General features: G+C 46.4%; 1 protein-coding gene across 1 annotated transcript in view; it reads left to right on the forward strand.

The window, feature by feature from the left end:
• The window catches only part of LOC144762658 (uncharacterized), a 1356333-nt gene that overhangs the window by 847841 nt on the left and 494133 nt on the right, over positions 1–14359 (forward strand). The window lies entirely within an intron of this gene.

Consider the following 14359-nt stretch of genomic DNA (forward strand, 5'->3'; position numbering starts at 1 on the left):
TGTACATTGTTATTATGATTGGTTATCCATGATTGGCATATTTTTGTCACCAAGAAGTCCCTAGTAAAGTGCACTGAGTGTGCCAGGGCTGGTGATAACAAATGCTACTAGTGGGCCTGCAGCACTGATTGTGCCACCCACATGAGTAGCCCTAAAATGGTGTCTCAGGCCTGGCACTGCAGTGTCTGTGTGCAGTCTGTGAACTGCCATGTCCTGCTGGTCAATCTCCCCACTGACCAGGCTTAACCTGTCAGGCTCCATCTTCTGTTCTCCTCGGGGCTGTGCTGAATGGCCTGTAACCTCCCCCACACAACGATCCTAGAGTCTGGAGTGATAAACACAGACTACCCGGATAGTCCCGTGAGGGCGGGAAAGGAAGGGGATAGCGGGGAGGGAGATCTGAAATGACAAGGACACTTGTTTAGAAAACACCCCGGTAACCCCACATGGGTAACCCCTACAGCCCTTCCTGACACTTAGACTACTTGTATCCAAACCCCTACCTGAAAAGGAAAATACAGCAGACCATGAATATAGGAGAAATAGATACAGGGCGATACCAGGGATTGCAACCAACTGAAAAGAAAAAACATGAAAGATACTATGAAATACTATTCCGGTGTGAGGTTCATGTCAGTTACCAGCAAATCACACAACATGCCAGAAGAGCACTGTGTTCAGTCTAAGGTTGAACAATTCCCTCTGATCAGATACCCCCTGAATCGTCTCTCCTGTGTCAGGATAAATAATGTAAAGAAAAAACGTTGTGGCAATAAATCATAGAAGAAAACAGCAGACAGGGTTGCATCACCCTCAAACGTTTCCTGCTGTAACGAATAGTTCATATAATCCTGAAGTGTCCAATAAACCCTTAGACACCTCTTACGAATTGGAAACAGGTTTCAAACTCGGAGAACAGTTTGAGCCCAAACCGCTCCGATCTCTGTATTCAAAGAAAAAGGACAAAGCAAAGGGAATTTTCTGAGCCAGAGTTCTGTTCCGATCGTATCGGACAGATATCCGGTTTCTCCCTGCAATGAGAGAGCGGAAAGCCTTTCTCGTCCAACAGGGAGAAATAGCGTTCGCTCTAAACAGAGAGAACCGTCTTGAAACTTGATGGTACACGCCGCCGCGTGTAAATTGTTAACAATCCAACGAGACCTGCACCCGACCCAGAACGAGGTGCCCAAGGACCAAATGAAGGAAGTCTCCACACAAGATCTTACCGCTACTCCAGAATACCAACCGCAATGACGACTTGGCAAGAATTATCGGCACTGTTGGTGTTTTCAGCAAGATCTTATTTCCGGGGTTTTTGCGTAACGGGCGTCGCTTACGTGACGTTGCCTCCCGGCATTCTGGGAGGTGTAGTCTGTCATGCAAAGTCACCATTTGATACGCAAAATGCGGACAGCGGCTCTCTACAGCGGTAATCCTGACAGTGCATCCCCCCTCACAAGAGACGTTGTCCAGCAGCAGGTCTATCTGGATACAAACGATGGAACTTTGACACCAATCTGGGTGCGTGTACCGACCCCGCGGGCTCCCAGGAATTCTCCTCCTGGCCATAGCCTTTCCAGGAAATCAGGTATTGCAGGCGCCCCCTCACCCATCTGGAGTCAAGAATCCCCTGAACCTCATATTTACGGTCATGCTGCACCCAAACGGGCAAGGGAGCACGCCGGACCGGACAAAGAGAGGGTTTCAACAGAGACACATGAAAAACAGGGTGGATCCTGAAATGTGCCAGTAAACGTAGTCTAACAGCCACGGGGTTCACATGTTTCACCACCCTATACAGTCCTATGAATCTGGGATTAAATACACTGTGCCTTCTAAACCTGATATGTTTCGTAGACAACCACACTAGGTCACCCTTCTTGTATTCAGGGCACGGCCTACGGTGTTTGTCAGCCTGCGCTTTGTACCTGCTTTTGGCTAGAACAAGATTTTTACGCGTCGCCAGGAGTATCCGGCGAATGCGCAACAATCTGTTCTTTACATCTGGCAGCTTGACGTTGTCGCTCGGGAGCACCAAGGGAGTGACTCAGGGATGGTGACCGTAAGAGCAGAAAAAAGGGGAATGAAGCGTGGAGGAATGTTGAGTACTGTTATAGGCCACTTCCGCCACCCACAGCCAATCCACCCATGAGTCTGTATTAGCTTGAACATAGCAACGTAGATATTGCTTCAAAGATTGGTTCAGCCTCTCTGTCTGACCATCGGTCTGTGGGTGGAAGCTAGTGGACAAAGAGGAAGAAATTTGCAACGCAGAGCACCAGGTTTTCCAGAAGCTAGCAGTGAATTGGGCCCCTCTATCCGACACTATCACCCTCGGGAGACCATGCAACCTGACTACATTTACTAACAGGAGGTGCACTAAGAGACCAGCCTAGGGACCTGATTACATGCTATAAAGTACCCCATTTTCGTAAGATACTCTACCACCACCAGGATAGCTGTTTTCCCCTGGTCTTTAGGGAGTCCGACAATAAAGTCCACTGAGAACCTCTCCCAAGGTGTTTCGGGTGTGGGCAAGGGTTGTAAATAACCTTGAGTTTATTGTCAATCTGGTTTCGTTTGGGCGCACTGAACACACTCCTTCCCCTATTGACAAAGATCAGTTCGAATTGACGGCCACCAGAACTGTCGCAAGGCCTTTTCAAGGGTTTTCACAAATCCCATGTGACCGGCACAAGGTGTATCATGGCACCAGGAAAACACCGTTTTTCGCAGGGGCTTTGTAGGTACGAGCACTTGAGATCCTCTCATGGCCACACCATGTCTCATCTTCCACTCGGGATGATGTCGAAGCCAGGTTCTCCATACACAGGTTTGTATTCCTGATTTTACGCATTGCAGAAAATCCCCTGTTTGAGTGACACACATGACTTTTGCAGGATCAATGATGGATCTGTTTGGTGTTATGGCGTGCAACGCCGGGTTTTCCTGCCTTGTCAACGCATCTGCCTTCTTGTTGTTAACGCCTGGTCTGTATGTGACAATGAATCTGTATTCTTCAAAGAATAACATCCAGCATAGCTGTCTAGGGGTGAGATGACGAGCTGCTCTTATAAACTGTAGATTTCGATGGTCGGTGTAGACCGTAACTTGATGAGTAGCTCCTAACAACCAATGTCTCCATTCCATGAAGGCGTCGCGTGTGGCCAGCAGTTCCTTTTCTGCTATAGTGTAGCAGGACTGAGTTTCCTTGACATAAATGCAATGGGGTGTAGCATACCGGTGGATTCGTTCTTTTGAGATAACACAGCCCCTAAGGCGACTTCGGAGGCGTCAGCTTCCACCAAGAACGGCAAGTCTGGATTGGCGTGAGTTAGAACAGGAGCCGTGATAAAGGCGTCTTTCAACCCATCAAACGCTCCCTGTGCTTCCGCATCCCATATAAACGGAACGTTCTTCCGCGTGAGTTGGATTAAGGGTGTTACCAACGCTGAAAATCCGCGTATGAAACGTCTATAAAAATTGGCGAATCCCAGTAGACACTGAATGTCTTTTACGTTACAAGGACGAGGCCACTCTTTCACTGCCTTGACTTTTCTCTCGGCCATGACCTGACCGGATGGTGTGAGCATCACGCCTAAGAATTCAACTGTGGTCACATGAAACTCACGTTTAGTGATCTTGCAGTAAAGATGATGATGTAGTAAGGCCTGTAACACCTGGCTCACGTGTATCGTAAATGTAAATGTATGTAAATGTATAGGCATTTATATAGCGCACTACTTACCCGTAGGGTCCCAAGGCGCTTCGACCGCTGCGAAACCCTTCCTGGCTTCCCTGAGAGATGGTCCCTTAATGGGTATCTCCAGGGTGAGACCAGGCATCCCCGGCGGTCTGGTGGGGCCGTTAGTGAAGATGAGGCAAGCTTATGCCCAGAGTTGCCGAGTGTGATCGCTGATCAGAGTGGGCACCGAGGCGAGAGAATTATCGAGTCCGCTGACCCTGGTCCAGAAACCTGCCGCGCCGGGAATCGAACCCTGGTCCCGGGCCGTCCTCTGCTCTCGGGCCGTCCTCTGCTCTCGGGTCTGCCGCCTCTAACCAGTGAGCCACACTACTTCATCGTATGTTCTTCGGAAGTGTCTGAATACACCAGAATGTCGTCGATATACACGACAACGAAATGAATGAGGAACTCTCTCAATACTTCATTCAAGAAGAATTGGAAGGCGGCCGGGGCGTTACGTAGCCCGAAGGGCATCACCAAATATTCAAAGAGCCCATACCGCGTCTTGAAGGCTGTCTTCCATTCGTCCCCCTGCCGTATGCGAACAAGATGATACGCACCCCTTAGGTCCAGCTTGGTGTATATCTTGGCTGATCTTACTTGTTCCAATAAAACAGGAATCAGAGGGATGTATGACGTTACAACGCATACTTTTACCACGCATACCTTTACAACGCGGTATTTACAACGAATACCGTTACAACGCATAGCGCTTAGAGGTGCTGGATAGTGGTAAGTATAATTTTCTATTCCAACTCCAGTCCCTGTGGACACTAGGGAAGGTATTGGATAGAAAATTAAACGTATTACTTACCCTAGAGCGCCCCCCAGCGCAATGCGTTGTAATGGTATGCGTGGTAATACCTGCGTTGTAATGGTAGTGCGTTGTAAAAATTTCGTTGTGAACGTTGCATACCGAATCAGAGGCAAAGGGTATTGGTTCTTGATTGTGATAGTATTCAGTGCTCTGTAATCTATACAGCATCTATTGTCTCCATTTGCTTTTGGAATAAAAAACAAAGGCGAGGACGCCAGTGATCTTGATGGTCTTATATAGCCTATAGCCAGATATTTATCCAAATAAGCACGTAAATACTCATTCTCGGGCACAGTGAGAGCATAGAGTCTTCCGTTTGGAACCACTGATCCTAGGATAATGTCTATTCGGCAATCGTAGGCTCTATGTGGGGTTAAGTGCTTCTGCCTGTGTATCGCTGAACACGTCTTCAAATGCTTTATAGCAGGACGGTAGTACTACGTCTTTCTCAGCAGCAGTGGCTATACCATGTATCGAAGCCAAAACCCGAGATGGGAACTCTGATTCAGGCATACAATGTTCAGTACAATATTCAGATACAAACCGTACCATTTTGGATGTCCAATGGATATAGGGCTCATGTTTTTGAAACCAGGGAAGCCCCAGAATGATGCCGTATTGTGGTGCTTGGATTATATTGAAAGACAGTTTCTCATGATGGTTTCCGTTGTGGGAGAGTTCGTATTCGGGTGTGTGATATTTAATGGGCCCGGCTACAAATTCACTACCATCCACCGCGTTTACCATTTCAGGGTGGTCCTTTGTGATTAGACTTACTCCTAGTCTTTCGGCTTCTGTGAAGTCCATAAAGCATCCCGTTGCACCAGAATCCACCATAGCGCTGATTTCTTTCTTTCCCGAATCAACAACCAATGACATATCCAAAAACAAATGATTCTTCTCCTGGTCACAGCCAGTCGTTATAGAAGGGATGATGTTCCTGCTTGACGGTTCCCCTTGGTCCACCTTCAAGCATTGGAGTTTTCGGACTTCTTTTCGGAGGTTCCTGCTGCAGTTTGTCCAGTTCTAAACCTTCCAGTTTTAGGCTTCACAGGACAGTCCCGTAAGTAATGCCCTTTCTTGCCACAATATAGACAGAGGCCTTGTTTTTTGCGATGATCCTTTTCACTTAGCGTTAAGGAAGCCCTCACTGCTCCGATATCCATAGGTTCCTGTGTCGTGATTGGTTTCTCTCCTAGCCCTCCTCGATCATAAGACATAACAGGTTGTTCTTTTTTCTTGTTGTCTCCTTTTCGCTCTTTCATCCTGTGATCCAGACGCAGGGTAAGCTCGATAAGAGCAGAGCAGGTGCGAGGCTGCGGATCGATGTGTGCCAACACATCCTTCATCTCATCATTCAAGCCTTGATAAAACAGAGCAGACGTTTGGCTTCAGACCAATCCGTTTCCGCCACCAGTCTGCGAAAACTGTTTAAATATGTCACCAGTTCTGTGTTGCCCTGTTTGAGGACTAGCAGCTCCCTGTCAGCGGTAAAAGTTTCGGCCATTCGATCAAACGTTTTCTCGAATTCTGATCTGAACTCATCCCAATCGTAGAGTAGAGGGTCGTCTCGTCTAACTACAGGAACCGCCCACTGTGCTGCCTCCCCCCCCAAGGTAGGAAATCAAAAAAGCAACCCTAGCCTGGTTGGTGGAGAACATCTTTGGCTTACACATAAAACGTAGTAACACTTGCGTCATAAACACTTGGACTTTCTTTTTATCCCCATAGAATCGCTCAGGGGGTGCTAGGGGTATTTGTGTAGGCATCTCTACTACCAAAGAGGTGGATGGTGTAGTGCTTGACCCAGCATCAAAGGGGTTCCCTTGCATTCTGTCCATCCTAGCCCTTAGTTGTGCGTTCTCAGATCTAGAAGCCGCCACCTCTCTGTTGGAGGCTGCTAGTTCTGTTTGAACCAAGGCCAAGGCTGCCATAACGTCATCTAGGGTAGCCATTATTTCTCAACACAGCCGAGAAGAGAAAAGCAATCTTGGGCCGATAATTCTGTCAGGCTCCGTCTTCTGTTCTCCTCTCGGGCTGTGCTGAATGGCCTGTAACCTCCCCCACACAACGATCCTAGAGTCTGGAGTGATAAACACAGACTACCCGGATAGTCCCGTGAGGGCGGGAAAGGAAGGGGACAGCGGGGAGGGAGATCTGAAATGACAAGGACACTTGTTTAGAAAACACCCCGGTAACCCCACATGGGTAACCCCTACAGCCCTTCCTGACACTTACTACTTGTGTCCAAACCCCTACCTGAAAAGGAAAATACAGCAGACCATGAATATAGGAGAAATAGATACAGGGCGATACCAGGGATTGCAACCAACTGAAAAGAAAAAACATGAAAGATACTATGAAATACTATTCCGGTGTGAGGTTCATGTCAGTTACCAGCAAATCACACAACATACCATAAGAGCACTGTGTTCAGTCTAACGTTGAACAATTCCCTCTGATCAGATACCCCCTGAATCGTCTCTCCTGTGTTAGGATAAATAATCTAAAGAAAAAACGTTGTGGCAATAAATCATAGAAGAAAACAGCAGACAAGGTTGCATCACCCTCAAACGTTTCCTGCTGTAACGAATAGTTCATATAATCCTGAAGTGTCCAATAAACCCTTAGACACCTCTTACGAATTGGAAACAGGTTTCAAACTCGGAGAACAGTTTGAGCCCAAACCGCTCCGATCTCTGTATTCAAAGAAAAAGGACAAAGCAAAGGGAATTTTCTGAGCCAGAGTTCTGTTCCGATCGTATCGGACAGATATCCGGTTTCTCCCTGCAATGAGAGAGCGGAAAGCCTTTCTTGTCTAACAGGGAGAAATAGCGTTCGCTCTAAACAGAGAGAACCGTCTTGAAACTTGATGGTACACACAGCCGCGTGTAAATTGTTAACAATCCAACGAGACCTGCACCCGACCCAGAACGAGGTGCCCAAGGACCAAATGAAGGAAGTCTCCACACATGATCTTACCGCTACTCCAGAATACCAACCGCAATGACGACTTGGCAAGAATTATCGGCACTGTTGGTGTTTTCTGCAAGATCTTATTTCTGGGGTTTTTGCGTAACAGGCGTCGCTTACGTGACGTTGCCTCCCAGCATTCCGGGAGGTGTAGTCTGTCATGCAAAGTCACCATTTGATACGCAAAATGCGGACAGCGGCTCTCTACAGCGGTAATCCTGACATAACCCTTCCCTTTCTGTACACATTGGTCACCCCTATGGAAGGCCCAAGGTACCCCCTTGGGCAGGGTGCAGTGTATGTGAAAGGTAGAGCATGTACTTGTGCAGGTGACATGCTCTGATAGTGAATTACAGCCACTTTCGCTTTTCACTATTGTAAGGCTATCTTGTCCCATTGGCTATCATGGGGTATGCTGGCTACAGTGGCTACCAGCATATCTTCCCATAGGAGTAAGATAGGACATAACATTCTGGTATACCTGAACTCAGAATTTAATAACACATCTTTTAGGAAAGGTTGTTTTTAAATCCTGTGTTTGATAACAGCACTTTTAGAAAGTTGCTGTTCTCTTGTCTGACCTTTCTGTGTGCCTTGGCCTGTTCGTGAATTGACTGTCTGGTTAGAGAGTGACAGAGGCTGGAAGCCCCCAGGAGGCTGGCTGAGTCAGCCCTAGGCTGAATGACTGCATCTGCATCTTGAGTGGTGGGAAGGGAGAGCACCTGGGCCTGAATAGGGATGTGCCTGCCTTCCACAATGCCGGCTCCACCTCAGTCTGGGTGGCTGACGACCCTGCCCCTCTACGTGAAAGGAAAGGAGAGGACATAAAAACAAAGTGCTCAAGGAACACCCAGAACTGGTTCAGACCGGGCTCAGAGCCCTCCTGCACAAAGGAATCAAATACTTTTAGGGGTATAAGTACTCCCAGCTCTGTTCCTTTTTGCGTTACGCAAAGGGTTTAGACCCGGCTCAACATGGGTTCAGAGAGGGACACAGCACTGAGACCGCCCTGATTAAATCAACAGAGGAGATCCGGAAGGTGCTTGATGATGGGGGCCAAGCAGTGCTGATCCTTTTGGATCTGACAGCGGCCTTCGATACGGTTCACCATGCTTTGCTGGTGGACCGGCTGGAGGGCTGCGGGATCCAGGGGCAAGTGCTCACCATCTTGAAGGCCTTCCTGAAAGACCGGGTACAAGTGGTGGCTATGGGGGACGTCGAATCAAGACCTTTCGAACTCCCCGGGGGGGGTCCCCCAGGGATCCTCCCTTAGCCCCACTTTATTTAATATCTATGTATCCTCTCTTGCTCCGGCGATTAGAGCCTTCGGGTTCGAGTTAACCTCGAACGCAGACGACACCCAGATCGTGGTCTCGGTGCATCCGGAGAAAGAGCTGGGGGTGGCAGCAAGGTTTCAGGAAGGCATGTCTGCTGTCAGTTCTTGGATGGCAAAAAGTTGCTTAAAACTCAACTCCTCCAAGACTGAGGTGATGGTCTTTGGGTCCAACTCAAATCTCTGGAGTCCAAGATGGTGGCCAACAGATATGGGAGATCCGCCCGCTCCAGCTCAAAAGATAACAAATCTGGGAGTTATCATAGACAGCCAACTCTCTTTCAAACCCCAAGTTATGGCGTTGACCTCGTCCATATTTTGGCTCCTGAACACCATTAGGAAAGTGCTTCCCTTCTTTCCTGAGGGAAGCAAAAAAACGGTAGTGACGGCACTTGTTCTCTCGCGCCTCGACTATTGTAATAGTCTTTTTCTTGAGGCCCAACAGGGAGTGTTAAATAAGCTGCAGGTCCTACAAAACGCGGCAGCCCGCCTTATTGGAGGTCTGCCCAAATTTGCCTCAGCTACCAAGGAACTGGAGAAATTGCATTGGCTCCCGATGCGAAAGAGGATCATGTTTAAAGCCCTCTGCATTGTCTTTAAGGCACTGCATGGATTGGGTCCAGTGTCTCTTCAGGATCATTTCCAGTGGTATAGACCAGAGAGACATCTGAGGTCTGCCAGTATGGGACTGATCAAAATAGCTCAGATCAGGAAGGCACGCTGGGGGGGTAGGAGTTTTGTCCGAGGAGCGGCAAAGGCATGGAGCTCCCTCCCCTTGACCCTTAAATCAATCACCAATCTGTTAGCTTTCAGAAAACATCTCAAAACATGGCTTTTTACCCTCTAGCTGGGGAATGTTAATCTCAGGGAGTTACCACTACAGCGCCAGGACACCGGATGGTATTAGTGCGCTTTACAAGTGTTATAATAAATAAATAAATAAATAAAAATAAATAAGTACAGGACCCCTGACTACAGAAAATTAGACCATCCTGGAATCAAGAAGGAACCTCTGCCAAGGAGAAAGCTGAAACTGAAGAAGGAAGACTGTCCTGCTGTTGCTCTGCTGGACTGACCTGCTGTTGCTTTGCTGCCAAGGAGAGGGGAAGGACTTTGCTTTGTGCTGTGTCCCCTTGCTTGAAGGAATCTCCAAGGGCCTGAGAAAGAGCTGACTCCCTGTTAAGAAGTCCCAGGAACAAAAGGACTTCACCCCTAGCTTCCCTGAACTCTGCTGAGAGAGTTCTGTCCTTCCTAGAGTGCGTGGGCCAGTTGTGGTGCCTCTGGAAGTTGTACCTGTGTTGAGAAGCAGGAAACCAAGATTTTAAAGACTTTCTGCAAGTTTTGTCGCATCGCTCGCTTGCGGAGCGCATTCCCCTCAGTGCAAAGAAATTCCCGCCACTACGAAGGCCGAGATCGTCGCAGCGCCTGTTGCCGCTGCCAGAGTCATTGCATCCTTCGTTTGTGGGATGCACCAGTCCAGTGCGGGAAGATTACCATCACTGGGAGCATCGTCGCAGAGTATGTTGTCACTGGGTGAGATCGTCGCACCGCTTGCTTGCAGACCGCATAACGTCGCTGCGAACGTCATCGCAGAGCCATCGCATCAAGGAGCTGCAAAAGGAAGATCGCCGCTGGACCACGCATCGTCGCCTCGGACATCATCGCAGCCCCAAAGATCATCGCATCGTGCCTTTGCGAGCTTCTTCACTACAGAGCCTCCGCACCGGAATCCACACAAGGTATCGCATCCCTCCCCGTACATACCGGAATCACCGCAACACTCCCGCTACATCGAGCGGGGTTGTCGCATGGCCTCCTCAAGGTCTCAGGAGTGACGCATCGCTTGTTTTCCACCGCACCGGCTTCTGTATTGGAACTTTGTCACATTTAAAGGTACTGTTGTCTAAATGTGACGCAACTGTGAACTTTTCACTCAACTGTGGATTATGTTATCGCAATGTTAGGAACTCTTTCGCAACCATAATCTTGAACTGTGTATGTTGGGTTTTTGTCATTTTGGTCTTGTGCAGCTTAGATTAAATACCTTTATTTTTCTAAACTGTTGTGGAGTCAGTTTGTGGTGTTTTCACTGTGTTACTGTGAGTGTTGGTGCAAATACTTTACACATTGCCTTTGATAAGCCTTGACTGCTTGTGCCAAGCTACCCAGAGGGTGAGCAGAGGTTATCTAAGAGTGTTTCCTCCTTAACCTGACTAGAAGCAAGGGTCCCTATTTGGAGAGTGGAACCTACCTCTGCCAACTAGAGTCCCCCCGTTCTAACAAGCGGGTTATAGCGGGTTGATAACAGGGCATTGTATGTTTAAGAGAGCTGGGGGTGCTCTGTGAGAAGTGGCCACATAGAGCTCTAATGTTCAGCTCCTTCATTTTGATTGTTCAGTTGGTGGCCAGATGAAGGTCTCCAAGTGATGTTGGTGTATCCTGCATGCCTGGCAGAAACACATCCTGCCTTTTCTCCTAAAACACCATGGAGAATAGGCACCATGCTACTGAATGACAACTAGATGGACTGAACATTTATTTGCTTTCATTGCACTAAAATAGAATGAAAAGAACATGTTTATTCCTAATCCAACAACATAGTAAATAGGTTTTCAGTATTTACGCAATCTCATTGTAGTAAAATGTTTGGTTCCTAAGGTGTTCTTACCCTCCATACACTGTGACACCATGTCTTCATTAAATATATGCCTGGTTTACCTGGCTTCATGTTGATCAAAACAAAGTTTATATATTTATATTATTCCTCAAGTACATTCAATAAATGGCAATGATCAGACATCAGCACTATATACAGGTGTGAAACCTGGAGGGTAAAAGTGAAAAATTATAATCCCATAATTTTGTTGTGGAGCAACATAAAGAATACGTGTAAACAGGATTTGATGGAGAGATCAACCCCTTCCATGCGCCCGCGATTTTGCGGAAGTGCGGCACTTCCGCAAAACGGTCGGGCCACGTCGGCCATTGGCCGACGGCAGCACCAGCGAGGTAGCGTTGCCGTCGGCCAATGGCAGCATGGAAGGGGTTAAGATCCAGGCAATGCAAATATGTTGGCAATTTGTTGTGATTGAAATCATCTAAAAATGCATAAATGCCTGCACGGGGTCCAGATGAGAGAGGCTTCTAGAATAGTCTTCCGAAGGTCAAGGTCTGGTGGAACAGTAAACTGCAATCTTGTTTGATTGGATATCAGGGCTGCAGAACAGAATGCAGCTGTCTTCATACTTGGCTGCATCCTTGCCACCCAAATGTGGAAAGAGGCCAATATCTCCCAGTCTCTGGGCCTGATTTATAGTTTGGTGGATGGAATGCTCTGGTTCAATCATGATGGAAATCCAATATGCCATATTATAAGTGCCTTTAAATATAATGCACTCGTAATACAATGGAAAGGATGTCTGCCACCTTTGTGACGGAGTATTTCATCTGCCAATCCCCATGTTAGGCCCTCTGTGTTTATTTGTATTTAACAGCTTTATAGAGTGATAAGTTACTGGGTGCTTTATATTTGGAATCCTTGCACAATACCAGCTCAAACAATGAACATCTGAACCAAGCACACAGGAGATATTGATGATTGAGGCTTTCAGTGTGAGTGGCCTGCTGTTTGCTATGCAACTGATGACATCCGGCACCGTGGGGGAATAAGGTGGTCAGAATTTATCCAATTGAATAAATAGCTCCTATTCTGAGTTTTTAAGGATAAATGCTGCTTATTAATTCAGAACCCTCTTGTAAACACAATTTTAAGCAGTGTTCAGAATTTATGGGCTACTAATGATGAGCGTCTATAAGAGCACCAAAAGACTTTGCATGATTTTATGATAGTTCTTAAGTAATGTAAGATTAACAAAAAGGTTTATAATTCAGTGATTACATAAAATAGGACAGCCACAATAATGTGTCTCATACTTTATTTACCATCTTCACAATAGCATTGTCAAAAAGCTTCCAGTGTCGGGAACCCAATCTTAACCATCAATCAATATTCAGGCTTCCTCAATACATTTTAGTGGCTTCACACTGACATTTCATGGATATATCTAATGTTAGCACCAGTTATTTTCAAGCTATCTCCTAAGCAATCCCAACAATATTGGTAAAAGTAATTTTAGTGCCCCAAAAGTGTTTCAGGTGTTGATCTATGTCTAAGTTTACTTTTTAGGAGGTTGGGCCTAGGCAAGATTTTTTAAGCCAACCACTTTTGTACATACCAGAGTTAAGTAGCCAGGTGCTACATTTCTAGGTCAGGGACACTTACACCTTCCTCAGATGGGTACAGTTGTAGTTTATAGCAGTAATTTGACAAGGGGTACCCTCTGTCTACTACTGTATCAAACCAAGTTGGCTATGGTAGAGTCTAGTTGCTCAAAGATGGTCAATCAGAGCCACTCTATCAACTACACATATTGTCAGTTATCAGACTGTCTCAGACCAGACCATATTCCTTATAACATATCCGGTACACAGTCATTCCAAAGTGATCAGAGATCATTGCAGTTGTCCAAAAGGGATAAAATAATCCCCTCATTGCTTCTTTCTCTTGAGAGAGAACAAACGTTTTCCGTTAGTTGACAAGCAAATGGAAAATCTTCCCAAAGTATCAACCAGTTCCAGTACAGTTCAAAGTCAGCTCTAGAATTACCAACAAATAGTAAGTAGTAAATCATTTGCATATAAAAAGATGGAATGTAATCTACTTGTTCTTATACCTCTAGAAGGGTGCATTCCTCTAGCTAAGAGAATGATTCCATGGCTAGAGTAATCAAAAGAGGAGACAAAGGGCACTCCTGTCTTGTTCCTTGACTAATTTCAAATTCTAAAGAGACCATTCACCCACTCTGAACTCTTGTAATAATGTTTGCATACAAGAGTGCTGTCTATGTCATCAACGTAAGGACAAAATAACAAAAATGTAAGGGCCCAAAAGGCAGGGTGCATGGTATTTAAAAGTAAGACATATAGAAATATAAAGTTAGTATGTCCTTACAGTGAACAGTACCTAGCAGCTATTTTCACTGTAAGAAGGCCTTGGCAAGCTCTCAAACCAATGCAAAGCAGGAATAAATATTATTTGTGCTGACCCGGACTGAGACTAGCTAGAAATATGATTAAATAACTCAATTTACTATTTATTAAAATCCCAACCTAATGGTGAAGTCGGACTTAAAATAAATATTGCTAAAAAGTAACTTTTAGGAAGTTATCTTTTCACTAGCTTATGTTCCTGAGGTCTAAGCTGCAAATGCTCTCCAGCTGTAGATCAGAAAACGATTAGCTCTGATGAGGTGTGAAAACTGCTCCTAGAGCAGAAACAATGGCTTGGATGTCGGGAGGTGTTTTGTTTCCCCCTGGCAGGAATACCAGTTGGAATATACCCAATAATTTCATTTATTTCAAAGAGGCCTCCCCTGTCAGAAGCAAATGTTAGGTGAAACCTGGAATGGGCCCAGCTTTGCTCCTCCCAGTC

Source organism: Lissotriton helveticus, chromosome 6, assembly GCF_964261635.1.
Source record: "Lissotriton helveticus chromosome 6, aLisHel1.1, whole genome shotgun sequence".
Classification (NCBI taxonomy): domain Eukaryota; kingdom Metazoa; phylum Chordata; class Amphibia; order Caudata; family Salamandridae; genus Lissotriton; species Lissotriton helveticus.